The sequence below is a fragment of the Meriones unguiculatus genome, chromosome 18 (genome assembly GCF_030254825.1).
Source record: "Meriones unguiculatus strain TT.TT164.6M chromosome 18, Bangor_MerUng_6.1, whole genome shotgun sequence".
NCBI lineage: Eukaryota > Metazoa > Chordata > Mammalia > Rodentia > Muridae > Meriones > Meriones unguiculatus.
In genome coordinates this window covers 13790714-13818479 of record NC_083365.1, presented here as the reverse complement: position 1 = coordinate 13818479, position 27766 = coordinate 13790714, and the positions used below count along the sequence as shown (strand labels likewise).

The following is a 27766-nucleotide window of genomic DNA, read 5'->3' as shown; positions in this document are numbered from 1 at the left end:
ACCAAATATGGAGGTAGAGTACTTTCTAGAGAGAAGAGTTTTACTCGGCTCACAGTTGGTTGAAGTCTGGGCGTCTGCAGCACTGGCTCTGGTGAGCTCATCGTGTTGAGCAGCACAGTGGGGAAGGAGGTGATCACAGCAAAGGGATCCGAGAAGGGGCCGGTTTCTTCCAAGAACTGGTCCCACAAGGTGTGACACGTCCTGTGGGAATAAGGATGGAACACTCTACACCCCAACACTTTTCGAATCCTGGCTCCCACAGGCCAGGCTCCACCCCTTAAAGATCCCAACCCCTCAGCACCTCTACACTAAGCTTCTAGCACATGAACCTTTGGAGGTTAAGCCAATTGTCGCTAAGGGTGAGAAGCTAGAAAGCACAAGGGTCCGGGGACAAGGACCACAGTGTGGAGGGGAGCATCCGTTACACACGGCAGGCCTGACTCTCCATGATCTGCTCTAGCTGTGGCATCAAGTTCTGTGCTTTGTTCACCACCGGTTCCCTTGCTCACTCACTGAAGAGAATCATAAATTTCTGCTCCCAGAGCAGTCAAGAGGGCTGAGATTATTTTAACTCAGGCAGATGCTTCAAGGAATGTGTGTGTGTGTGTGTGTGTGTGTGTGTGTGTGTGTGTGTGTAGTTACAAGCAACTGATCACAGTGCTTTGTAAAAATGAAATAACATCTTTAAAATTTTTTATTTTATTTGTTTGTTTCTTTGTTTTTGGCTTATGACATAGGGTCTCACATAACTGGCTGGCCCAGAACTTTCTACGAACCCAGCGATAACCTTGAATTTCTGATCCTTCTGTGCTAGGATTACAGGTGTGTGCCTCGATGCTTGGCTTATGTAGTCCAAGGAAATGACTCCAGAGCAGCATGCAGGTTAGGGAAGCACTCTATCCACAAGCTGCTCCCTGACCCTAGCCTTACACTTAGATAAAGAGAAAAAAAAATCCTCCATCTTTAAATACGTTTCTTTCTGGTAGCTGTTTATAATGGTGGGCCCACAGATGATTTTCTTCTTTGGAAGAGGGTAAGAAATAAAAACGAAAACATGGAGACAACGGTACTACGGCTCGAGAGATGGCTCCGCTGTGAAGAGGACTTGCTGCCCCTCTAGAGGACTGGCATTTCATTCCCAGCACCCGCATCCCAATGGCTCACAACCATCTGTACCTCCAACTCCAGGGGCCTCTGATGCCCTCCAGTGGTACCCAAATTCTCATGCATGTATATAATACACAGACACATACACGCATATAAGTAAAATAAATCTTGAAAAAAAAATGGAACTGATATGACACTAAGGCAAAGGAGTGCGTTCTCCAGTGTGTCTGAGAGTCACAGTGGGTCTCATGCTCAGGAAGCCCCATGCTACCGGAAGTATGTCAGCCTGGACCACATGACGCTCTTCCAGGGCTGTGGCACCTGCCCGCACATATTGGATGGGTGCCAGGTTCCAGAGAGGCCTGATTCAGCCTACTAAAACAGCACATCTCCTGCCTCTCCCAGACAAGACCACTAGGAAAAATAATAGTGTTCCTGGACAACTTGGACCCTCAGTGTGCCTCAACAGGCAGCACCCTGCCTTTTCCAGAGACTGTCCCCTAGGTGGGACTTAACGTCCTCCTTCCTCTTTTCTTTCTGTCATCGTTCTGAGTTAGGTGGTTTGCTGAAACTTTTTTACACAGGACAAGCAGCAGGAACACTGATCTTCAGAGCTGCAGCGGCTAGCCATAAGGGAGCAGATGAGGGGAGCGGTGTTTAAAGTGTGATAGAGGTATAAAGTGGGGTAGAGGAGCTGGAGAGACGCTCAGGAGTTGGATGCTGCTTTTCCAGACGACCTAGATTTGGTTCCCAGTAGTGGGTGGTTCAGAACCGCTTGTGACTTCAGCTCCGGGGATATCTGAACTTTTGTGTGTCGAAGAACTTTTTTAAAAATCTAGAAACAGCCTTTAACATCCCGGGATGTGAACTGTCTGCAGAAGAGTTGTAGGGCGACAGTCCTGCCTTGTACAGAACCGTCAGGAACGGAGTGACAATGCCTCAGGTCCCCAGCTGATCACAGGACAAAGGACACAGAGTAGAGAGGAGCAAAACCAGAGAAGACAGGTGTCAGAGCATGCGTGGAAATCCACCCGGGGGGAGCACTTAGCTGGGCAGCCCTAAGAGACTGGCGGTGGCTGTTTCAGTGCTGGTGACTGGTGTCAAGTCTTGTAGTCTTGGCCAAGGGCCAAGTTGCCTTGGAAAAGTCTTCTCTTGAAAAGGGAACTCCTGTGGCTCAAAGTGACAGAAACATACAAGGTTTCTCTCTCTCTCTCCTTTCTCCTCTCTCTCTTTTTCTCTCTTTCTAGCCTCTCTCCTCTCTTTCTCCTCTCTCTCTTTTAAAAAATATGGTGAAATGAAAAACTCAGTACACAGAAGACGTGATATTTCTGAAGTGAGAAGCAATTCTCACACATTAAACTGTATATCAGAGTGCCACTTCCCAGTCTGGGGGTCTGAGCCTAGGCATTACCCGTAATTCATCAAAAGCAGAGGAGAAAACCCAGAGAAAAGCTAAGCATATTCAAGGACCAATATCAAAGTGTAACTTGGTGTCAATGAGGAGAGACAGGCTTTTTAATGAATAGTAGTGGGACAACAGGGGAAAACACACACACACAGACACACACACACATTCTATGACAAATAAAGCTGACGTGGATCAAATACATATAACTGAAAAATGAAACTGTAAGAGCTAGGAGAAAACACAGATTTTCATTTTGAAGGGAGGAATGGTTTTATATGTACAAACACAAATGCAAGCTGAAAAGAGGAAAAAACTGATTAAATCAATTGCATTTGAAAAATGAAACTGTGGGCTGGGAGTAGCAGAGCCCAGGTCCCAAGATGGTGGGTGTGGGGCAGCCACCTGCAAACTCAGCACTCAGAAGGCAGACACAGAGGAACTCCAGGCACAAGCTGGCTAGCTAGGCTAGCTGTGATGGAGAGACTGAGTTCAGAGAGAGATGCTACCGAAGGGGAGCAATAGATGAGGGTTTAATTTAGCTGAGGATTTGAGAGGGTGGAGTCCATCATGGCTGCAAGAAACGACACAGGTCACAGACAGCCGGGGCTCCTGAATGTAAACAAACCAGGAGGCAGAGAGCAGGAAATGCCTTTTCTTCCTCTTTTTATTCAGCCTGGAATCCCAGCCCAAGGGATGGCGCCACCTACGTTCAGGGTGGGTCTTCCCCTGAGTTAAACTGCTCTGGAGACAACCCCAGAGACACACTATGATCCACTCAGGTTGACCCTGTTCTGGGGACCAAACCTACCAGAAACACACGCGCAAATCCACCTGCAAAAGTTACCTAAAACCAGGATCTCAGACAACCAGCAACATCCCTAGCTTAAAGATTGTAATAAGTCAGTTAAACAACAGCCACAACCTAAGTGTCCCTACAGACACAGACAAGGAGTTGAGCTGACAAGATGTGACCATTGAGTGTGGGACCGTAGCTCACTCCGTCCGTCCTGGTATCTGAGGTGTGGAGATCGAAATACAATATCGTACGCATTTGAAGAGCTGCCTAACACCACAGAATGGAAGGAAAAAAAAATGCGACTGAAATCTAAACCAAGGCATCACGATTCCCCTTCAGGGCTGTCCACTTTTTCTCATGTGCTGTATCCAAAATGTGCCCGGAAACTCCATCCTTCCTCCTGCTGCCTGCTTATAAAATAGAGCAATTATGGCAGAGCTCTTGACAGTATCTATCAGAACCCCTAAGGTTTATTCCCAGACTGGGAGTTGAGCCTCCGAGAACTCACAGGAAAGTCTGCTCAGGCGAGTGCGAGGCGTGTGCGCACCCATAAAGCTCTTCAGGCAGCAGCGCTTGTGTTCTCTGAAGACTAAACACAGCCGCTACTGTCTGACACGCTGCAACTGGTTAGATAAACAGTGGTACAGCACACCCCTCTTCATGTAACAAACCAGAGTGTCCTGCCTTGTGTGTGTCAAAGATAACTCCGCTGGATCCTAGGAAATACCACTGGAGCCTGGGAACTAGGACAGCAGTGGAAGAAAAACAAACTTCAAGAGGCAGAGGCAGGGGCCAGCAAGGTGGCTCACCAGATTTAAAAAAAAAAAAAAAAAAAGGCATGTGCCACAAAAATTTGATGACCTGAGTTTGAGCTCCCGGAGTCTGCTTGATGGTGGAAGGAGAAAAATGACTCTGCTAAGTTCTCCTCTGGTCTCCACATGAATGCCGTGACACACGGCACACACACACATACACACTATACACACACATACACGCCATACATACAAATACCACACAGAGGCAGGAGGGGCGCTTCTCTGCACATTGGCTTGGCTCTTTTTTTTTTTTTTTGTACAACGAATGCAGGTTGTTTATTACACTACATTAAAAAAAAATGAAAAATATAAAACCTGTGCCGTTTTTCCTCAGAGGTGGGCAGATTCTACAGGCAAGTAACCAAACATTCAAGCACACTCCATCCTCTGAGACTTCACACTGCTGGGTGGGTGCCCATGGGGTAGGGACAATGGAGATGTTCCCTCTGTGCTGTGCTGTGCTGGAGCCACACCTCGGCTCTGTAGCAACCAAGTACACATTAGCGACCTTTCTGCTGCTCTGCATCCTCTCAGGGAGAAGCAGAGGAGAGCGTGCTGTTGAAACTTGAACTAACCCAAATGCACCAGCGGCTGGCCGGGCCCAGGACTTGGGGGCATTAATTGATGATGAATGCCTTTATGATCAGGGCTCTTTTCACAGTTCGGGGTCACCTCATTCTACTTTTCAGTTCAGGTTAAAAATAAAAACCCCACCGTTTGTCTTTCCCGCCCCACACTAAAAACAGCACCCATGGAGGCTTGGATCCCAGAGAGGCCATGAACCCACTGTGGCCCTGACAGCTTTGGTCAGCTACTGTGGCTTTGTGCTCTGTTATAACGTCAACACACTCAACTGCTGGTCTGCCTTTGGACTCAAGACCACTTGTGGGTGACTTGCTGTGTGCCAAGCCCCAAGCAGGATGGGCTTGGCACACCCTCTTTGGTTCCTCTAGCAAAAGCCTAGAATGAAGAACAGAGCCATTCGGGGTTTCCTGGAGGGGTTGGCTGATCAGACTTCCAGCTGTCACCTTGTGAAAGAGGTGGCAACGTGGCTGTCAAGGGCCTGGCCAGCTTCCTGTGGGTGTCAACAGTGAATTCCCTTGCCCCTGGGCGCAAGCGCTGACTTTGCTGGCCTTTCCAGTGCTAGCTGGATACTTTTTGCTCCTTCCTTGTCTGCCTTCCCTTGGGACCCTGCCAGGAGGCGGGTGGTGGTCAGGCAGCCTGAGCCGAGAGCTTGCGCTGTTCTGCAGAGGCCTGAGCAGCCGAGGAGGCAGGAAAACAGCAGAGGAGGAAATTTCAGAGGCTGTGGGGAAAGATGGCGGCCTTTGTCCACCTGAGTGGCATCTGGCCAGGACAGCATGCTGTGAAAAGCCCACTCCCTTACATGGGTGAGGAGGACCCTACATTAATGACCCATGAAAGGTCATCAGAGACCACAGTCCCTCTCTCTCTTCTGTCAAAGAGCTGGGCCACAGGGGAGACATAGCATACGGCGAGGCCTTCTGTGTCTACACTTCAATAAACTTTCACCATCCCTGTGACCATTCATGTGTCTCTCTGTACAGTTCGTTGTAAAGAAGAGAGGCTCAAGAGCCTGGACAGGCAGTTCAGCAGCTACCCTCTAGATAAGTGGTTCTCCATCTGTGGGTCGCAACCTTTATGGGTCACCTATCAGATATTTACATTATGATTCATAGCAGTAGCAAAATTACAGTTATGAGGTAGCAACGAAAATACCTTCATGGTTGGGGTCACCATATCATGAGGAACTGTGTTAAAGGGTCAGAGCATTAGGGAGGTTGGAAAGCCACTGCTCTAGACCCATGTCAGCCAATGACAGAGACACACAGAGGCAGCGTCTCCGTTACTTTTCTGTTGCTGTGCCAAAGGCAGCATGTAGGAGAAAGTTTGTTTTTTTCTAGGCTTACAGCCCACAGAGAGATCAAGTCAGCAATTCTGGTGCAAAGGCACAGCAGCAGAAAGAGCTGAGAACTCACCTCTTGACCCCCAAACAGGAGGTAGAGAGACCTCTGGAAATGCTGAGTCTTTTGAAGCCACAAAGCTCATTTCCAATAGCACAAGTCCTCCACAAGGCCACACCTCCTGATCCTTCCCAAACAGGTTCACTAGATAAGGATCACATTTTCAAACATCAACCCTAACTCAGCTACTCAGACTTTTTAAAGATGAGCTACTCAGAGGACATTCATGCTTTCAAGTCCCAGCACCGAACAGGCAGAGGCAGAAAGATCTCTGTGCTTTGAGTAGTTCTACATAGTGAGTTCCAGTAGAGCCATGGCTACACAGCGAGACTCTGTCTTAAAAAGAGGGGAAAAAAAGGATTGGGAAGAATGAGGGTCGGGAGAGATGGCTCAGTGGTTAAGATGGCTGCTCTGGAAGAGGAGCTGGGTTCAATCTCCAGCACCTGCACTCTCACACAGACATATATGCAAGCAAAACACCAAAGTATATAAAACAAACAAATTAATTCATTAAAAATAGTTTTAAAAAGAAGCAACATCTGTGTTAAAAAAAAAAAGGATGAAAGAACGAATGACGAAAAGAGATGAACTTCTAACAAATGCTGAGAGTCCTAAGATGGCTCCCATGAGCCCATGAGCATGTTGCGTCCACTGGGGACTTTGTGTGTGCCTACTCATGTGGAGTGGGCTTGTTTTCACACTTACAGATGCACGTATAAGCATGTCTAAGTGCTCAAGTGTGATTGTGTTAAGTGTTAACAAGTGTATACACCCTTGAACCCCAAGCAAATGAGAGCACCCTGTGGCTGCCTGAGTAGCTCCTGTTCTAAGGATGGGCCAGTCCTCCAACCTTCAGACCAAGAAAGGCGAGGGGAAACAGCTGCCAGCTGTGGAAGACCAGATATGGGAGTGCTCCAGAGCGGCCATCTGAGCTGCTGTCTGGAAGAGTGGTGCCATCAGCGGGCAGATCCCTCAGTGGACATGGAGACAGCTTTCCGTTGTTCGTGGGATGCTGTGCGCATTTGGTTTCTGCTGGATTCCTGGCTCCGTGTGTGGGTATGGGTATGGGTGTGGGGGGCACCACTCATTGGCTTTGGCCGGGCAGAGAGCAGCTTGCATTTCTGGCTAAGCTCAGAGAAGAGAGAGCCTTCTGAAAGGAGGGGGGAAGGGTTGTTAAAGGGACCTGGGAGAAGCCTTAAGAAACGTACACAGAGTCAAAGTGCAGAACACTCAGCTCACAGAATTGTTTCTTTCCTGGAGGCTAAAATTCACGGGCAGGTAGCCAGCAGCCACATTAGGATAGGAAATGTAATCTGTTTATAATAAGTTTGCAAACTGCCTCTCATTGGCAGAGCACACAGAGGGCACCACAACCTGTGGTGAGGGTATCCTCCCCTGCCATCCATGGCAAGCTCACCTATGGTGATAAGTCACTGTTTGCCAAGTCCAGCCTCTGGTACATCTCCTTGCTCGGCCACCTCTATCCCTCCAGAGCAGATAAACATGTGACCAAAGACGACAGCTGGAGTGGCTGAGCACCAGCCCCAGCTGCTTCTCCCTCCGTGGCGGAGGGCAAAGCAGCAAACTGACCTCTGCAGGTCGGAAGGCGCCCCACAGGCCACTCAGTCCCACTGACACAGGAAGCTGGTCCCTACACCGACATTCTCCTGCAGATCCTGGGCTGAGCAAGTCGGCAGCTCTGGCAGCTCCCGGCCTCCTCCGCCCCCGAAAGCATTGTTCTCCCGGTGTCTGGGCTTTCCCGTGTCACCTGCTTCTTGCTTTCCAGAACAATGGTGAATGAAAACAGCAGCCAGTACTCATGAGGCACTTGCTGCAGGCCGGCTGGCGTCTGAGCACTTGGAAAGCTTTGTCTCCGGGGAGATGTGGGTCACCATTTTGTAAATGTGGACATGGGAGTGTAGAGGATTCCTACAATATGCCCAAACTCTCAGGGTCAGTGGGGTCTGGAGCTGAGCCCAGGTTTTTCTTGCTCCAGAATTCAAGCAGCTACTGTGACTACTGTCCTTCTCCCACCCTGACTCCCACACCTTCCACGTGGAGGTCCACAGCCTAAATCCTCCCTGGCTAAAAAACCCCAGTACTGACACTGGCCTGTTTAAGACTGATTCTAGAACCTTCTTCAGACCTCTTCAAATTCTGACCCCTGGAGGACATCCTGCCCTGCCATTTAAAATAGAGCAAACAATACTGTCTATCTTGGAGAAGGTTCCATGAGGTGCTGAGAAGAAGGTAAATTCTTTTGTGTTTGGGTGAAAGGCTCTGTAGATGTCTGTTAGGTCCAGATTCATGACCTCTGTTAGAGTCATTTTTCTTTGTTTAATTTCTGTTTTGTTAAGCTGTCTTTTGTTGAGAGTGGGGTATTGAAGTCTCCCCATGTGTGGGGATCCATGTGTGGTTTAAGTTTTATTAACGTTTCTTTTACAAATGTGGGTGCTCTTGTATTTGGGGCATAGATGTTCAGGATTGTGGTGTCTTCTTGGTGGAATTTTCCTTTGATGAGTATGAAGTGACCTTCCCCATCTCTTTTGATTAATTTTGGTTAAAAGTCTATTTTATTGGATATTAGAATGGCTGCTCTTGCTTGCTTCTTGGTTCCATTTGCTCCGAAAACCATCTTCCAGCCCTTTACCCTCAGGTAATATCTATCTTTGTGACTTAGGTGTGTTTCTCATATGCAACAGATTGTTGGGTCTTGTTTATGCATCCATTCTGTTAGTCTATGTCTTTTATGCAGTTCCTATCAAACTACCAACACAATACCTTACAGACCTTGAAAGAAAAATTCTCAACTTCATCTGGAATAATTAGAAACCCAGAATAGCTAAAACAATCCTCTACAATAAAATATCTTCTGGAGGTATCTCCATCCCTGATCTCAAGCTGTACTATAGAACAACAGTAATAAAAACTGCATGGTACTGACATAGAAACAGAATGGTTTGATCAATGGAATTGAATATAAGACCCATAACCCACACACTTATGAACACCTGAGTTTTTACAAAGATGCCCAAAATCATACAATCGAAAAAAGAGAACATCTTCAGCAAATGGTGCTGGTCTAACTAGATATCTACATGTAGAAAAATGCAAATAGATCCATACTTATCACCCTGCACAAAACTAAAGTCCAAGTAGATCAAGGACCTCAACATAAAACCAGACACACTAAACCTGTTAGAAGAAAAAGTGAGGAAGAGCCTTGAACTCATTGGCACAGGAGACAACTTCCTGAACAGAACATCAAAAGCCCAGGCTCTAAGATCTTCAATTAATGAATGGGACCTCATGAACTGAAAAGCTTCTGTAAAGTGAAGGGCACTGTCGTCAGAACAAAATGACAGCCTACAGACTGGGAAAGAATCTTCACCAACCCTATGTCTCACAGAGGGCGAATATCCAGAATATATAAAGAACTCAAGAAGTTAAACAACAACAAACCAAGTAATTCAATTAAAAGATGGGGTACAGAGCTAAACAGAGAATTCTCAATAGAGGAATACCGAATGGTTGAGAAACACTTAAAGAAATGCTCAACATCCTTAGTCATCAGGGAGATGCAAATCAAAAAAGCCCTGAGATTTCACCTTACACCCATGAGAATGGCTAAGATAAAAAACTCAAGTGACAATACATGCTGTAGAGGATGTGGAGAAAGGGAACCCTCCTCCATTGCTGGTTGGAATGTAAACTTGTACAACCACTTTGGAAATCAATCTGGTGCTTTCTCAGACAACTAGGAATACCTCAAGATCGAGCTATACCATTCCTATGCATATATCCAAAATATGCTCAAGTATACAACAAGGACATTTGCTCAAGCATGTTTATAGCAGCTTTATTCATAATAGCTAGAATCTGGAAACAATCCAAATGTCCCTCAATTGAGGAATGGATACAGAAATTGTGGTACATTTACACAATGGAATATTGCTCAGCAATTAAAAACAAGGAAATCATAAACTTTGCAGGCAAGTGGTAGGAACTAGAAAAGATCATTCTGAGTGAGCTATCCCAGAAACAGAAAGACACATCTGATATATACTCACTTATAAATTGATATTAGACATATAATATATGATAAACATACTAAAATCTGTACACCTAAAGAAGCTAAGCAAGAAGGAGGACCCTGGATAAGATGATCAATCCTCATCCAGAAAGGCAAATAGGATGGACATTGGAAGAGGGAGTAAACAGGGAACAGGACAGGAGCCTACCACAGAGGGCCTCTGAAAGATTCTACCCAACAGGGTATTGAAGCAGATGCTGAGACTCATAGCCAAACTTTGGGCAGAGTGCAGGAAATCTTATGAAGGAAGCAGGAGAGGAAAGACCTGGAGGGGACAGGAGCTCCACAAGGAGAGCAACAGAACCAGAAAATCTAGGCACAAGCATCTTTTCTGAAGCTGATACTCCAACCAAGGACCATGCATGGAGATAACCTAGAACCCCTGCACAGATGTAGCCCATGGCAGCTCAGTGTCCAAGTTTTCCCTAGTAAGGGGAACAGGGGATGTCTCTGACATGAACTCAGTGGCTGGCTCTTTGATCACCTCTCCCTGAACAGGGAACAGCCATACCAGACCACAGAGGAAGACAATGCAGCCAGTCCTGATAAGACCTGATAGGCTAGGGTCAGATAGAAGGGGAGGAGGTCCTCCCCTATCAGTGGACTGGGAGAGGGTCATGGGAGGAGAAGAAGGAGGAAGGTTGGGATTAGGAGGGGCCGAGGGAAGGGGCTACAGCTGGGATACAAATGGAATAAATTGTAAAAACATTTTTCAACCATTAAAAAAAATGATAAAAAAAATCTAGCAAACAATAAACCTTATAGAAAAAAGGAAGGGGAAAAACGCAAGAGAATTGGCACCACAGGAATCTAACTTCCCATTCTGTTTACCTCTCACCAACTCTGAGCCACCTGCTCAACCCCTACATTGCCAGTGCTGCATCTGGAAGGAAAGAGCCCTGACCTGCTCACCACCCCCACAGGGATGCTGTAAGAAATAAAGAGTTAAGCCAGCCTGGTAGCTCAGGCCTGAAATCACAGCTTGGGGTGTGGGTGGGAGGGAGCCGACGCGGGAGGATCTTATCAAGCTCAAGGCTTGCTTGGGCTACAGAGTGAGTTCAAGTTTAGCCATGGAGCTCAGTAAGCGCCTTTCTCAGAACCAAAAGTAAAAATGGGAGAGGGAGGTAGCTCCTTGGTTCCCAACCTAACAAAAAGTTAAATGGGGCAAAACCTAAAGAATGACCAGGTCTGGGTTTGCATGTGACCACAGCTCTACTGTGGATGTGGTGACAAAAGTGATATAGCGCAGAAGATATGGGGGCTGATCAGCCATCACCGAGCTTTCACAGTTACAGAAAGGTAACTGCAAGGGTCCCTGACTCCAAGAGAAGATTTGGCCTGCGGCACACAGACCTGAAGCTCTAGGCAACGTATGTGGCTGTGTATTTCTACTTCTACTGCCACTCCTGGGAGTAGAAAGCCCCTGAAGAAGGGGCACGTGGAGAGGGGGCTGGAGAAGGGCAGTGTATGGTGGCCCTGACGAAGAAGGCACATCCCTGGGAGCAGGCAGTGAGAGTCCCCATGCAGCCTTGGTCGGAGGCTCCTTCCTTGGGCTTTGGGTCCGCCTCACGGGTCATGAGTAGAGTGTAAACCACCCCTAAGATACATTGTATCCTAGGAATGAACACATTGAAAGATACAGGTTTACAGAGGAAAAAAAAAAAAATTCCGGGTCTTCTTCAAACCCAGGCTCTCTCCAAGAGCCTCCTAGTCCTGCTCCCAGAAGCCTCTCCTGACCTCCCTCCAGTGTTGAAAGGACACCTTGTCTACCACGAGGTCATGGACCACACCCTCTCCATTCACCTGGCTTTACTCAACCTTTGTAACAGGTGTTGCTAACAATGTCATATGTCTGTTCATTGTTTATGTTATTATTTTTCTCCTCTAGCTGGCTGCTGCAGGATAACCATCCTGAAATAATTCCTAATTCGGAGAATAGGCTCACTAAATAGAGACTGAATTTAAAAAAAAAAAAAAAAAGGAATGAAGAAATTCACAAGCTCAGTGTGTGTTCTAGTTAGCTGTAGATCTTTATTTCTTTTAGATTTAGTCATTTTATGTTTTTTTGAGTGTTTTGCCTATATGTATATGCACTGTGTGCCTGCCTGGTGCCTGCAAAAGTCAGAAGAGGCATCAGATCTCCTAGAACTGTAATTACAGACAGTTGTGAGCAACCACGTAGGTCCTGGTATTGAACCCTGAGTCCTCTGTAAGAGCAACAAGTGCTTTTAAGCACTGAGTCAACTCCACCCTGGTAGTTTTAATTGTCAACTTGACACAGCCTGAGAAGAGAGTCTTAATTGAGGGACTGCCTAGATCAGATGGGTCTGAGAGCATGCCTGTGAGGAGCGTCTTGTTAACTGATATGAGAAATCCTAGCCTACTGTGAGTGACATCATTCTGGCAGAATGATGGCCTGAAGCATTCTTTGGGGTTTCTGCTTCAGACGCCTGCTTGAACTACTGCCCTGACTTCCTTTAGTGATGGACCTATAAGATGGACAAATACTGAGCAATAGAAAGGGATGAACTATAAAATATGAATAGACCCTAAACAGCACACTGAGGGAAGGGTCTAGACAGAGATGAGTGCATAATTCCTAGTCCCACTCATTACATGACATTCTAGAGCAGGTAAAGCTAATAATTTTTTTTTTTTTAAGAAAAACAGTGTTTGCCTTAGAGGTATTTAGAGACAGAGATAAAGTGGGAAGGCCATATTTGACAAGTACCTAAAAGAAAGATGAGAGCTTCCACTTTTAGGAAGCTGGAGACATGCCTGTCCCTCCCTCCTGCTGAGCATCACTAAGAACTGTGGATATTGTTATGTTGGGAAAGTACAAAAGGCTCTGGAAGAAGGAGAGAAGACAGGCTGACTAGCCATCTAGGGGCCAGAGGGACAGCATGGCAGAGAGTTCCCTCTGCTCATTTTGTCTCACATGTCACAGGCGTGGAGCTGAAGAAGGTGAGTGACAAGGCTGTCAATCCGAACCTACTCTAGGAACCTGGAAAAGGGGTGGCCCAGAAAACAGTCTCAGACAATAGTGTTCCGCTCCGGCACTACAGAAAACATGTAAGCCTGCCCCATGGGGAACCTAGCTTCCCACTGTCACCAGGGAAGCTCCTCCGCTGACCCATCTCTCACCAGGTTGGTGTTCAAGACTGAACAGAGAGTGAGACTTCTCCTCCACGTTCAAGGGCAACAGGTTTCCCTGGTGTTAGGCAGACAAATGCAGGAGCCTGGGCTTCTCACTCACAGCAATAAGGAGCCTTTCTCTTCGGATGCAGAAGGTGCTGGAGAACCTGGCCTTCCATCCTTACCTGGCAATAATGAGCTGGCCCTCACTCTCCAACATCCCCTATGTGAAGCCACTTAAAATGGAAGACGGGTAAATAAGAGTTCCCCAAATGTCAAGATTTCGATGGAAAGTACTCTTGCTAAAATCCAGGAATATTTAAAATGGAATAACAAAAAAGTACAATAAATTCTAATACTAGGATGCACTATTATCTGACAAGCTTTGTCTTTTTCTAAGACAGGGTTTCTCTGTGTCCCTGGCTGTCCTGGAACTCCCTGTCTAAACCAGGCTGGCCTCAGACTTGGAGAGCTGCCTGCTTCTGCCTCCAGAGTGTTATGGATTAAAGGTGTGCACCACATCCCCGGCTCCATCTGACCGATAAGTTTAAAGCCATCTATCATAAGAATGCTTCGAAGAGTAATGACAGTACTCTTGTGCTCATGAAACAAATGACAAAAATAGGAGGAAAAAAAAAAGAATGAAAAGCTAAGGACTGAAAATGCCTCAAGCAGAGCTAACACACACGGACACACACAAGCACACACTTACACGGTGGGGTCTGGAAGAAGAACATAACATCTCAGTGGAGATAGTCAAGGCAAAATGTAAGGAAAAGGAGGGGAAAACCAATGAACTGGGTGATAGGACAATAGAGAATAAACTGAACAAAAGATAGACTGGGGTCAGGAGGAGTAATGGGGCCCCAGGGACCTGTGGGGGCAGAACCAATGTGTGCCTCTTAGGGCCCTGGCACTCTGAAAGAGGAGGGAGAGAAAACAGAAGGAAAAATGTACAAGGAAACAATGGCTCAAATGTTCCCCAATGTAATAAAAGTCATTACTTTATGGATAAAAAGAATCTAGGCAACTTATAACATATGAAATATGGGTCAGTGAGAAGGCCAAGTGCCAAGCCTGACAACCAGAGCTGAAGTCCTTGGGGCCCATCCCCCAAGGGAGAATTAACTCCCGAAAGCTTTCCTGACATCCATAACATATAGTGACACATACACACACACTCTCACACACACGCACACACGGAATGTGATTTATAAAGAGAGAGAGAGAACTATTCAGGTCAAACGTAACAGTAGATGAAGGCTGACTATACACATTGACAACCACGGTAAGATGCCGTAAATGCACCCATGGGACTGAGGGGGAAAATGCAGCATCTGGACCAGGAACCAGCCAGGACCCAGAGCACAGGAACTTTTCTCCTGACCAGTGGGGTTCAGAACTAACGAAATGTTTTCTTTCCCCACTGAAGAGTCTGTCTTAATTCTGCCTACTATCCCCCACTGTTCCTCTTTCCTAGCTTCCTCTCCCCAGGGCCTCCCTGTCAGCTGTCTACTGCCACCTCCAGCAGGAGCAAGCTCTACTCTTCCAGGCAGCAGCGGTGGCGGTGGCCTCAGTTCAGAAATCATCTGCCAGACCGTTAGGAGTTCAGAGCTCTGTCCTTCCTTTTCTCTCAGGTGCTGGGGAAAGCAACGCAGTGCCTAACTGAAGGAGAGGTTGAAAATGCAAGGCCTCTGGTCCACAGAGTTCTTGGAGGACCAAGCCTCTGACCACAGGCAGGAGAAGGGGTCCAGTGAGGCCAAGAAAGGTGCTGCCTTAGTGAGAAGCCAATGATGTGTGCCAGACACCCTGAGGTTTTCTGTCTTTGGAAGCAGCAAAGGCTGTGGAAACGCTCTCCACGTTGGGCTGAAAGTCTCTAGGAAGTACTTTGTGCTTTTACTGCTCTGGTTCCCACGGGAGACCCTGGACACGCAGGCCTGTGTGAGCCTTCTTTTACTATCATTATTTCTAAGTGGAATGTCAGTTCATAAACAAAGCTGTCAGCCTAGAAGTCCCGTGTAAGCCCAGAGCTCTGCTGTATCAATGAGTATTTTTAGCCTTGACTGGCTGGGATTCTAGCTAATGGACCAACATTAGAGGCTTGTGGTGGCCTCAGCCAGCACATGGAACCACTGGACCACTGGACCTGGTCAAACTGCAGAATGGATTTAACTGATTCAAGACACCTAGTTCAGCTACCTACAGGTCAGTTCTCATTCTCTTCAAAGTTTAACACACACACACACACACACACACACATACATACATACATATATATATATATATATATATAGAGAGAGAGAGAGAGAGAGAGAGAGAAAGAGAAGAGGGAAGAGGAGAGGAGAGGAGGAGGGAAAGGAAGGAAAGGGAAAAGAAAAAAGAAAAGACTCAAAAGATAGAGGCGCTCCTGGGGAGGAGTATTACTGAAGATTCACAAATGGAGCAATTTTCTAGTAACAAAATAAACATTATTAAATTGTCCTTGCAAGGCAGCAAATTGGTGGAAGAGTATTTTATTATTCTTTTCAGTGAACCTAGGCTGGGTGTGCATTAAAATGCACCCTGTGAAGAATGTATTATTTATTTCTGTGCCCCACCTCCCTGGCTGGCTGGCTTTTTCTTCAGAGCTGCAGGTGTTATCCACACCCGCCCTGGGGCTGGGCCAGGGCTGCCTTGGGCATTATCCTCTGCTCTGACTTCTCCATACGGGGCCCAGAACAAGGGCAGCAGCCCCTCCTCCCCAGGCCCAGGTGCTGGGACTCAGCTCATCATCTGTCCTGTGGGATAATAACTGTGCTGACTGGCCTGGGAGTCACCTTCTGGGAATCCTGTTCCCGAAGGATGAGAAAGGTGCCGAACTCTACTGATCTGGGGGTCCCTTTCTCTCCTGCCTCACGCTTTGCTTGGCTATGAAACTAAAGGTAGGGTTCAATGTTCCTGAGCAGTGTTTCAGCTAGGTTTTTAGTTTTCAAAGTTGGCATGACCATTGTAACATGTAAAAGTGACCGCGTATTGTGTGGGTGTGGGTACCAATGCGGGCCATTCTCAATGTTTTCTTCCATCTTGAAGATCTCATGTCCCAACCAAAGAAAAGACCCATGTGAAACCTGGTCCCACCTTACTGGTAGGAGAGCTTACTTTCTTGGTGTCTCTTGCTCCTTTCTGTAGCAATCAACCAGAACCCACAATGGGGCCCTCCCTTCTTTGTCTAGAGTAGCTGCTGTTCACCAGTCCCTTGGTTTGCTGGTGGCTTGGGAGTCTTCTGGGTGAAAGCAGGTGAGTGCAGAATGACGTTATTCCCAAGCTTTGACCCAAGCTCTGCCCTTGCAACAGTCCCACCTGCACCAAACAGACTGGAACACCTGTCAAAAGAGAAACTGCTCTCTGCTGTCACTAAAAGTGACAAAATCCGGACTGTCCTGGGCTCAGTAAGAACACACTGCTAGAGAAAACCCACGGTGACACGGCCTTCCCACTTAAAGGCCGTCAATCCCAATTAAGTTAACAACAGCAACACCAACAATGACAAAGCGATGTCCCCACACCGTTTGCCCAGCTTCTGCTGCCAGTGTTCAGCCTGAACTGATTTCCATGCTTGAGTTATTAACTTATGAAAATAGGCGCAAAAGGGGGGAAATGCGCACACATCCCGGGCTGCATTATTACTCATTGCTATGGCTGAGTGGGTTCCAGCAAAAAGGCATGTTATTCTGCCTGCCAGTCTCCGGGTTTTGAACAAAATGCAGCTTGCTAATGGGTTCTGCCTCATATACCTTTCTGTAATCATTGCGTTGCCATCCTCTGTAATCTATCCTCTTTTTTTTTTTTTTTCGAGAAGAGTGGTGTATTAGTCAGGCGCACACATGTCTTGTGAGCCCCCTTTCATTTGTGGCTGGAAAGAAAGGTCACGAAGCTGTCAGTCGCTCGGGGTGAGCACCCATAATGCACCCGTTTTGCACTGATCTTGGCGATATTTAGAAACAGGGATGGATAACCGTGAACAGATTCGGAAGACCTAGTGAACTGGGACAGTGATGGGCGTGAAGGGGATCTGGAAGCCATCAAGAGAAGATGGAAATGACTCTTCCACCCATCCCGGCCTGTTTGGGGCTCACAATGGACCATATGTCCCTCAGCCAGTTGGAGATACCTGCTTACGGGCTGAGCAGTTTCTGCTTTTCCACTTGGACTCCTATACTGCTGACTATGGCCTCTATTTTGGCAGTTTCTAACTCGTGCTCAGAAGTGCTACTTCAAGTCTGGGCAGACAGCTCGGCTGATAAAGTCCTTGCTACTCATGCTGAGAACCTGAGTTCAGATCTCCAGTATCTGCGCAAACAGTCAGGTGTGGCACTGGAAGGAATCTGGTGCTGAACCCTGGCCGTTATAGGTGCATGAATAAGCACATACACCGGCATACATATACCATGTGTACATGTATGTGCACATAGAAGAGCTGTTCTATACTAGCTTGAGCCAAGTGTGTAAAGGAACTGAGCGACATCATGCTTCTGGAAACTCAAGAACTGGTTGTAGAAATCAAGAGCTGTCAAGTGTTTTGGGGTGGGGGGGTTGTTGTTGGTGGAGCAACAGCTAAAATTGCTAGTGAAGAAAACAATTAGGCAAAAACAAAATCAAAACCAACCAACCAAACAAACAAAAAAACCAACTTGAGACTGCACAGGAAAAGCTGGGGACACACAATCTGCAAACACCGAGTCTGAATTGCTAACACCAGCTACTACTCAGGTGGACATCAGGTGGACACGGGGCTGTGCTTCTTGTAAGCAGGTGCCCCTAATGCAGCCAGAAAGAAGTCCAGGGAGCCCCCTCCCCTTTCCCTCCATCAGGGTTGCACAATTCTCCACCAGATTCTTTCCAGTCAACTTCACAGCCACTGGCCTCTGTGTAAGAGCAAGTGTGTTCTTCCATCTTCCCGGAAGTGCTAATGAATGCTTTGGTTTTGTTCTTTCCTCCTCCTTAAGACAAATGAGCTCTATTCTGCCCCCAAGAAGCTGCTCTAACCCCTAAGCCAGGCCCTCTCCTTCCTGCTCAGTAGAGCTCATACCTCTCTAAGGGACCCTGTCCTGGCAGGTGGCCTAAGGGCCTGCCTTGCCTAGTTCAGCCTCAGCCTCAGGCCCCTCCGTTCCACTCATCACTCTCACTACTCTGGGGCCCATCAGCATGTCTGAGGTTATCTCAAACCTGGAGGTCCTGACAGAACCACAGGCATGTTACGCTTCCCAGTCAGTGTGTGATGGAAAGGCTGCCAGGTTCGACAGGATTTAGGAAGACAGCACCCCCGAAAGATCTTTAGAGACTGAGCAGCCCAACCCTGTTCACTCCACTTTTGGGTCAAAATCTCTCACTGGCCTGGAACTCGCTAAAGGAGCTACGGGGATCTTCCTGTCTCTGCCTGCCCAGAGCCCAGCTGTTCCCTAGGTCACACAAACATTTTAACGGTCTCTCCAGCCCCCTGCCTTCCTTTTAACAGTATGAAATGAAGCACAGTGGTGTGTGCCGACCTGCATTGCCAGGGTAGTGGACCAAGGCAGGATACAGTGTTCCTTCACGATGCTTGCCCGCTGTCCATATAGTTTTCCCACCCAAGACCCCCTTCTCCCCTTTCCCAGGGCTGGTGCAAAGCCATCAGAGCCTGCTGGAGGACAACCCGAACCCTGCTTTACCCGGAGACCACTGAAGGCAGAAAAAAGGGCCTTCATGAAACTGCAAGGGAAGGTGGGCCTCTGGGACATAGCTGTGAGCCACAGGGACCAGTGAGGATTCATCACAGATGGCCCCATACGGGCACAAGACCCAGGTGGCTGCTAACGGGTCAGAGGAGAAGTGAGAGGGCCACCTGAGCACTGCCCCTGGTGATCCGAACCTGACAGGACCACAGGCATGTTCCATGTCCATGTTAGTGTGCGACGGAAAGGCTGCCAAGTCCGGCAGCCTTCTCACACCTTCTTTTTCTCACTCCGCTTGAGCTATGACCAGTTGACAGGCCCCATCTTACTAGATGTGTGCTTATGTCTGTATCCCCCACATCTGCCCCCCAAGGGATATGATGGTTGCTATGGACAGGATCTAGAGTCACCTAGGAGACAGGCCTCTGAGTGATGCCTGGGAGGCGTTCTCTAGACAGGTTCACTGAGTCAGGAATTCTTCCCTTAACTGTAGGTAGCAGCACGCTGCGGGTGAATTCAGAAAAGCGGCAGGATGAGCAGCAGTGTCCATCTCTCCGGGATGTCGGACTGAGTGTGCAACGGGATACTTCAAGCTCCTGCAGCCAGCCCTTCCCCACCAAAGTGGATTGTGAGCCAAAAGTAAGCCCACCCTCCCTCCTGCTGCTTCTTGTCACATATTTTGCCATAGAAGCAAGAATAGTCACTAATGCCGGTGGCTTCGTTGGTGAGTTCCTTTCTTTATCCCCTTCACCATATTACAGAGCTGTAAGTGGGCAGCTCTGTGCCCTTAAGTACCTTCCAACTGCTGTGTAAAACAATCTCGAGGCCTCTGCTCACTTGCAAAATTGAGAGTCTGTAGCCAACGAGCCTTCCCTGTCTGTACCCCTCCTCTCGGCCCCCGCCAGCAACCATCTCTCTGAACTTGACTGCTCTAAGTGCTCCATACAAGTTGAATAAGGTGGCATGTTCTGTCACACGTGGCTAATTTTCATTAACTCCATCTGGTCTTAACTAAAACCTAAGCTGCTGGGCACCCCTAGGAGGTGAAGAACCTTCTCAAGCCTCGGGTCAGAGGATCTGTTGTTCTCAACAAGGGCTCACACAGGTGCAGGAGGTGGCGAGAGTGGCTGGCTTACACACACACACACGCTCACACACACACACACACACACACACCCTCTGTGCTTACAGCCTCATGTGCCAGATCGCTGTTTGGAAACCACTGGCAAACCCAGAAGTATGTGATGCCCATTTCAACGGGGGGTTATGTTTTCAAGTTCTTTTCCCCTTTGAGGAAGGGAAGAGAGCTGAAGCTGTTGATGGAAAAATACACTTAAGTGGATCAGCACTGGGTAGCCATGTGCACATCTGTTCTTAACAGGTTTCAGCTGAAAACATACCTAGATCTGTTTATGTGGAACCAGCTAAACATGATAAGATTACAACTTGGAGGCTAACAGTAGAGTTAGGAGTCGGGGCGGGCAGGCGGGGGGGGAGGCCCGTCCACGCTCAGTCTGTGCATTCGTTCCTCACACTTTACCGCAGATGTGTTGACTGGGCCGGATTTGCTGCGAATTTTAAAAGCCAGAATGGTTCAAGATTAGTTACAGACAAAGTCAAGGTGTTCCCACTGTCTTCCTGCAGCTCAGCCCCTCGTGTGAGCCCAGAAGGAGACTACAGCTTGGAAGTCTCTTGAATTTGAGGGTGTTATGGCCCACGAAAAGACAGTGTGCTAGCTACTCACACAAGGAGGACATAGAACAACTCAAAAAACAAACAATTAAAAAAAAAAAGAAGAAGAAGAAGAGGAGGAGGAGGAGGGGGATTTCCTTTGGGCCAAGGTTACAGATCACAGTTGACTTGTTTAACGGGTTGTAAGTCCGTGGCAAGAACACCACTGTAGTGGGAGCTTGTGGCAGACACGTCATGCAGACAGGAGAGAGACAGAGAGACAGAGACAGGGACATAGAGATGGGGTGGGGGAAAGTTTCCTTCACCTCCCACTAATGGCATCAAATTCTGTAGGCATCAGAATTACACTCCTGGATTAGGTCAGAACCCTCAATCAACCAATAATTCCTCAAGAATTGGATCCACCAGCTGAGGTCCAAAACTTCAACACAGGAGACGTCTTGGGGGGTGGGTGCAGCTTATATCTAAGTCATTACAGATAGCAAAGCTCCCCCAGGAAGGGCAGGCATGTGCCGAGGCCTCTTTCTTCGGGTCCTGTGCTCTCTCAGGGGACTTTTGATTCCCTGAAGCTGCACTGTCAACCCCAGCACAGAGCTGAGCAGACAGGATGGGATGATATTCTTAGAGCCCTGGAACTCCAGAGGAAAGACTCTCCCACCTGACTATCCCTCCAGGTAAGGCCGTGACTCACGTGCTCACTGGGCCTAGAGGGAACCGAAGGAATAAGAGACAGCAACTGGCCGGCAATGGCTTCAGCTGACACAGGGAGAGGGAGACCCTGTGGGCCAGCTTTTCTGAGTTTTGCAGAGATAGAAATCTCTGGAGTTTTACACAATGACCCCAGTATTGAAGACAAATTAAAACCTCAGCCCTGCTGTGGCTTTTGAGCCCGCCATGGGTCCTTTGGTGCCTCCACAGATGGGAGGAAGGAGCTGCAGTGACTCCGCCCACTGGCCCCCACCTCCCAGTTCAGGAAGACCCCCTCTTAGGCAAAAGGTGTCAATTTAGTGTCCTTCGCCACTTTCCCTCCGAATATCACCCATCTCCGTATGTTGATTCCACTGGCTTGAAATATGCACTCATCTACAGACATCCATCCACAGTGATCTCTAAAAATTGATTATCTGTTTATGAAACGCACCACAGGACACAGAGATAATAGTCACATGGCCTCAGAAACAATCAGCCGAAACTGACATCTTAAAACATCTGGTGGGGGCAGTGAGCTGTGGTTGGTAAGGCCCTTGTGCCGTGAGCTCTCTCTTAGTTTAGCTCATCAAGAATCACGTTCTTTAATAAGCAGTCCACAGGAAAACAATTATGGATGGCAGTTTGATTACACGGGATCTAGAACAAAGGATACATCGCCCACAGTTCTGTGAAGTGTTAGATGATACTGAATTTTAATTAAAAAAAACATTAACATATTAAATTGATGGCAAGGAGTATCGCTCCAAGGTTTTCGGAAGGAGTCAGGACAGCAAAATATGGCTGATAGGTTGTCTCAACAACTGTGCAAAGTGCCTTAACATTTGTGGCTTTTTGTCTGAGGCTTTCGGTTCTGTTTGTTTTTAAAGACAAGTCCTTACTGTGAGGCGATGGCTGGCTCCAAACTGGCTTAGATCCTCCTGCCTTAACCTCCCAGGTGCTGGGATCACAGGTCTGCGCACCACGTGTAAACGGTATGGCTTGGGTAGAGAAGAATCCTAGCCGCTCACATCCGCCTCAGGGAGGGCGGTGGGGTTCAGGAAGGGAGCTTTCTTTCCCTCCGAGTCATGTCCAAGGCACATCCTGAAAGAGTTAAAATCCCCCACCTCCCCGAGTGGCTACTGCCCAGGTTGTGCAAGAAAAGCCCGTGAAAGGAAACTTTTGGGTTTTTTTTTTTTTTTTTTTTTTTTTTTTTTTTTTTTTTTAGCAAGGAACTTGATGCTATTTCCAGGCGATTAACTTAAGAAAGCCTTCTTCAGTGGGGCCGATAAATGGAAACACTCTCCCGCAAGCAGCAGCTGAACAGGATAACGAGAGGCAATGACGTTCAAACCAGCACCACTTACTCCAAGAGCTTCTGAAATGATGCGTTAACGGAAGAGGACCGTCCAAGGGCTCCAAGCCTGTCGGCACGCTCGCTTCAGGAAAGGCCCTCTAGGGAGGCTGAGCTTCCCGTCCCCTTTCTGGACAAGCCCCTAGGTCATGCTGTGTCAGAGTATACCCAGAGTTCTGTAAAAGAGGAGGCACTTTGCCCCAACCACAGAGCACTGAGCTGTGGCCAGGAGCTCTGGGGAAGACACTGGCTTGTGTCCAAAGAGGAAGTAGCTGCCTGGGTCTCGGGAGCCCACAACAACCAGCTTCACACCTGGGGCAGAGAACGAACTATAGGGCGCTAAGCGAACCTACCAGACGTGCTGAAGGATTTGGGTCTTGGGATGTGGAGAATCAGTCCCACCCCGAGGGAGTGAGGCAACCGCTCCTGTCCTAAGGTGGGTAGGGATGGCACAGGGGCCAACTGTAGAGTCAGGCACGGTGGAAGGACACCTCCATTTCCTCCAAGGAAGAGAACGGAATAATGAGAGCAGCGCCAGACCTCCGACAGCACAGCTGCCGAGGCTCATCTGGGCCCTGGTAAGGCAGGGAGCGACAGCTGGATCTTGGAAAAATGCTGGGGTAGTAACCCAGCACGTAAAATGAGTGCCATCCTCAGAAGCCAAGTTATAAACAGCTGGGTCAAATGACACTTGCGTGTAATCTCAGCACTGGGGAGGGAGAGACAGGTGGATCCCAGGGGCTCACTGGCTGGCCAGCCTGGCCCACTTGGCCCACTTGGCCAGGGAGAGAATTTGTCTCAAAAAAAGAAAAAAAATCAGAAAGAGATGGTTAGTGCCTAAGGAATGATGCCTGAGGTTGCCCTCTGGCTTTCACATTCATAGGTCCCTACAGCCCCAGCCCCCCTCCAGACATACACAGACACACACATTCAATACCGTATCATGATTCTGTGGATCCTCAAACCTATATAGACAAAGAGGTCATCATGGGAACTGTGTCCCCCACTATTCGACTTTGCTTTTCATTGCTGTCGTAAAACAATGACACAAAACCACTTGGAGAGGAAAGGGTTTGTTTGGCTTATAGGTTATAGTCCAACATTAAGGGAAGCCAAGGCAGGAATTTAAAACAGAGGTGCGTGTGTGCATGCGTGTGTGTGTGTGTGTGTGTGTGTTATGTGTGTTGGGGGCAGGGGGCTGCTGCTTACTGGCTTGCTCAGGTACCTTGAATAGCCCAGGACCATCAACTCGGTCATAGCACTCCCCCACAGTGGGCTGGGCCCTCCCACATCAATCATCAATCAAGACAATTCTCCCCAGACACAGTTGGCAGAGGGGGAGTCAAGAAATCGCTGCTGGGTCCCAACCTGGACAGGGGTGTAGTTCGTGCACTTCCCAAAGACTGGACTTGACTGCATGATGTCGTATGTTTATATGTGTTCCTGGCTGTACCTTTGGACACCAGTGGGTGGGCCACTCTCTTGTTGCTCCGCCTATGTGTTTGTTGCTCCCGTGTCAAGGTCAGTGGAGAAGCCATGTAGGCCCCTGGCTTTCAACGGGTACCCAGGTAGCTTAGGTTTGGGTTCCTCTTGGGAAACATGTGCGTAACTGAGGAGCAGTTATGTAATGAGTGTCCAGGATCCTGAAAAGCACCACGGTGGTTACAAAAAGAAAAGGGCAGACGACCACCACGAGGAGATACAGGATGTCCCTGAAAATAAAGCAGGTGAGCCACCTTGGAACACTGGCCTCAAGCCAAGTCTCCTTTTCGGCCACCCTGAGGGCACGTGGCAGGGTCGAGTGTGCACCTCAGAGCCAGTGTGGCTCCCGGACACAGTGTCACCCGGGTCCTTGCAGTCTCCCATGCGGGAAGGTGCTGGGTCTTATCCATGTGCTCTTCCCATTGGCTTGGGGGTTGGGGTGTGGGAGGGAGCTTCCTGAGCGGGAAGAGATGCCAAGGCTGGGTAAAAATGGACAGCAGGCCCCGTGGGGCAGGGTTCACTGTGCCCTACTTGGGCTGGGGCACATGACTAGTTTTCTCTGAGCCAGCACATTTTCCATTCTAAAAATAGCCCACGATGACCCGACATCTTCCCCTCCCCAGGGGACCCACAGTTCTGCGTTGTTGTTGTTATTGTTTCCCCGGAATTCTTATGGTTTCTGAAAGCAGCGAACAGTGAAAGCATTCTGCTGTCAGTGCCCATCCAATGATCCCCCAGAGTCAACACCCTGGGGACCAGTGTCCAACCCTGCACTGAAGGAAGGGCTTGCCCTGGGAGGGAAGGGAAGCTCCCCTTGCCAACACTCTTTAGTCAACCTTCCTTCTCCCTCCACCAAGGGTAGCAGGGGTGCTGTCCAATTAGAAGGGTTCAGCAGGCGGGGACACCCCCTTCCCTGTTGCCATGTTAACAGCAGGGCAGGCCTAGGAGCCCTGAGGCTGTTGGCCTCTGCCAAGGCCTGAGCTGGCCACAGCTGGAGGAGCTTTTAACCGAACGCTGTATCCCTGTCTGCCCTGGGAACCTTCCTCCATCGGTTTTGGGCTATTTCTGGGAAGTTCAGGACACAAGCATTTTGAAGAGGAGGCCCCCACCACTGGTCAGGTGACTCCTGGGACCTGAGTCCCTCGACTGTTTGCAAGCATGGGGCTATTTTTACATATCTGAGTGAAGCCTTATTAATTGCTGCACAGGCACCTCTAGAGAGGCCAACCATTAACTCTAACAGTGCCAAGACTTCCCAACAGGGTGCTGGGAAGGGGAGAAGCAAAACTGCTTCCTTCTTTCCTGAGAGAAGCAAAACTGCACTGGCTTGCTCTAAAAGGGTTAACGGCCGCAGACAAGACAGTCATATTAAGTTATACATGGCAAAGGGTGAGCAATACAGGCAAGCAAAAAAAAAAAAAAAAAAGTCAAAAGGGGAAGATAGACAAAAAGAAAACCACAAGGATATAGACCCCTCCCCCACCTCCCCAAACCTCCCTCCTCCCTCCCTTAGAACATTATATGCACAGGCCATAGATTGGAGCGAAGTTAAATTTGGCTCACAGGAGTACAAGAAAGAAAGAAAACAGATCAAGTTACACTGAATCCTATTCAGATTTGGGCTTGGGCCTCAGCACACAATGCCTGGCTATAGAGAACAAGGCCGTGGTGTGTTGGGGAAAGCTCACACCCACTAGCTTCGCTTTCCCTGTAGTCATCTGCTGGCCCAGCCCTGGGCTGTAGGCTAATTCCCTGCTCCGCAGGTGGAGACAGATAAAACAAACCAAAACGGTGTAATGGACCGCAGGAAAGCTTTCTCTCAGAACTTGATCAGCCTCCAAAAAGGAAACACGCATGGACTTTTCTCCCGACAGCAATCTGTTTTCTTAGGGTGCGGAGAGAAAGGCCCGGTGGCTAGGGTAAATAAGGCAACCAGTGGTGGGGCTTTTGGCACGCTGAGTTGCACGGGAAGTTTGAAAAGACTGCTTCCTAGACTCCGATTCCAAGCAAACGTGAGCTGTCAATCTTGCAGCATGGAGGTACTTGCAAAGCACCAGCCAGGAAAGAGCCGCCGTGAGGGGGAAACCCGAGTCACAGGTGCAGGCCTGGAACCTTCCCCAGCGCCCTCCGGCTCCTTCACCTGGCTAAAGCCCAATCCCAGGAGCTGGATCCTCCGAGTTCACCAAAGTCCCGGTGGGTTTGGCTTCTCCTTGGAGCACCTGGGCAGGCTGGCAGGAAAAACCAAATAGAACAAGTGACCCCTGCATGGAAAGGCAGCCATGAGATGGCCAGGTATGTCTTAGATGGAGATTTGGGCCCTATCCGGGCAGCAGACACTGGTATGTAACTAGTTGAGGAGAAAGCCCGGCCGGTGCTTCCCAGGAAAAATGGCACAATGGTCTAAGGATGACTCGCCATATTGCTATGGTGTGTGGGTCTTCTTAAGGCCATCCTGGCTTATTCTCGTTGAGTTTCTCCTGACCCTAGGTGGGCTGGGCAGGGAGAACACAGTCCTCATTGTACAGTGGACGAGGAAGATGCCCAGCAAGGCTTCCCTTTGCCTCAGAGAACATGGCCTAACCTCTGAGCGCACATGCGCCAGGTTAGTCTGGGTGGCCGTGGGGTCCTCACCACAGTCACCAGCCTTCATCAGCTCATGCCTCCTACTCTCCTTAAGAATGCTACCATAGGGGCTGGAGGAAGAATGTAGCAACCAAGAGCACTGGCTGCTGTTCCAGAAGACCCAGGTTCAAGTCCCAGCATCCCCATGGCTCCTCACAACCTTTGGTACCTCCAGTTCCAGGGGATCCACCGGCATCTTCCAGCCTCTGCTGGCACCAGCGATGCGTGTGGTACACAGATACGCCTGAGGGCAAAACACCCCCACACATGAAAAAATAAAAAATTAAAATTAAAAACACAGTAAAGAACCTTACCCTAATCTGGACCTCAGCATCCAGTGTCCTTAGTTCTCACAGGACTCTTCCCGGATGGGAGCCCCGCCTGCGTCTGCAGTGTGGGGGTGGTGCTCATAGCATACCCAGGGCTGATTCAGTGAGGGGGTCTACCTCATCTTCTGCCTGGGCATCTGTGGATCCTCACACCTATGTAGAGAAAAAGGTCGTCGTGAGAACTGTGTCCCTTACTACTTACTCTACCTTGCTTTTCATTGCTGTCATAAAGCACTGACCAAAAAAAAAAAAAAAAAAAAAAAACAAACAAAAAAAAACCACTTGAAGAGGAAAAGGGTTTGTTTGGCTTATAGGTTACAGTCCATCATCAAGGGAAGCCAAGGCAGGAACCTGGAGAGGAAAAGTGAAGCAGAGGCTTGGGGGTGGGGGATGGGCAGGAGGAATGCTACTTACTGGCTTGCTCAGATGCCTTGACTAGCCCAGGACCATCAGTTCAGTCACAGCGCTGCCCGAAGAGGGCTGGGCCCTCCCACATCAATCCTCAGTCAAGACAGTGGTCCATAGACAGCCTTCGCAGGCCAAGCTGGTGATGGCGGCAGTCCCTTCTTCTCGG

At 48.6% G+C, this 27766-nt stretch overlaps 1 long non-coding RNA gene across 1 annotated transcript; it reads right to left on the bottom strand.

Moving 5' to 3' along the window:
• Nucleotides 1–27766, bottom strand: LOC132649051 (uncharacterized). The gene is made up of 3 exons (XR_009587475.1): nucleotides 27607–27766; nucleotides 27178–27345; nucleotides 1–201 (listed from the first exon to the last, which is right to left on the bottom strand). It is a non-coding gene; the product is annotated as an uncharacterized LOC132649051 (long non-coding RNA).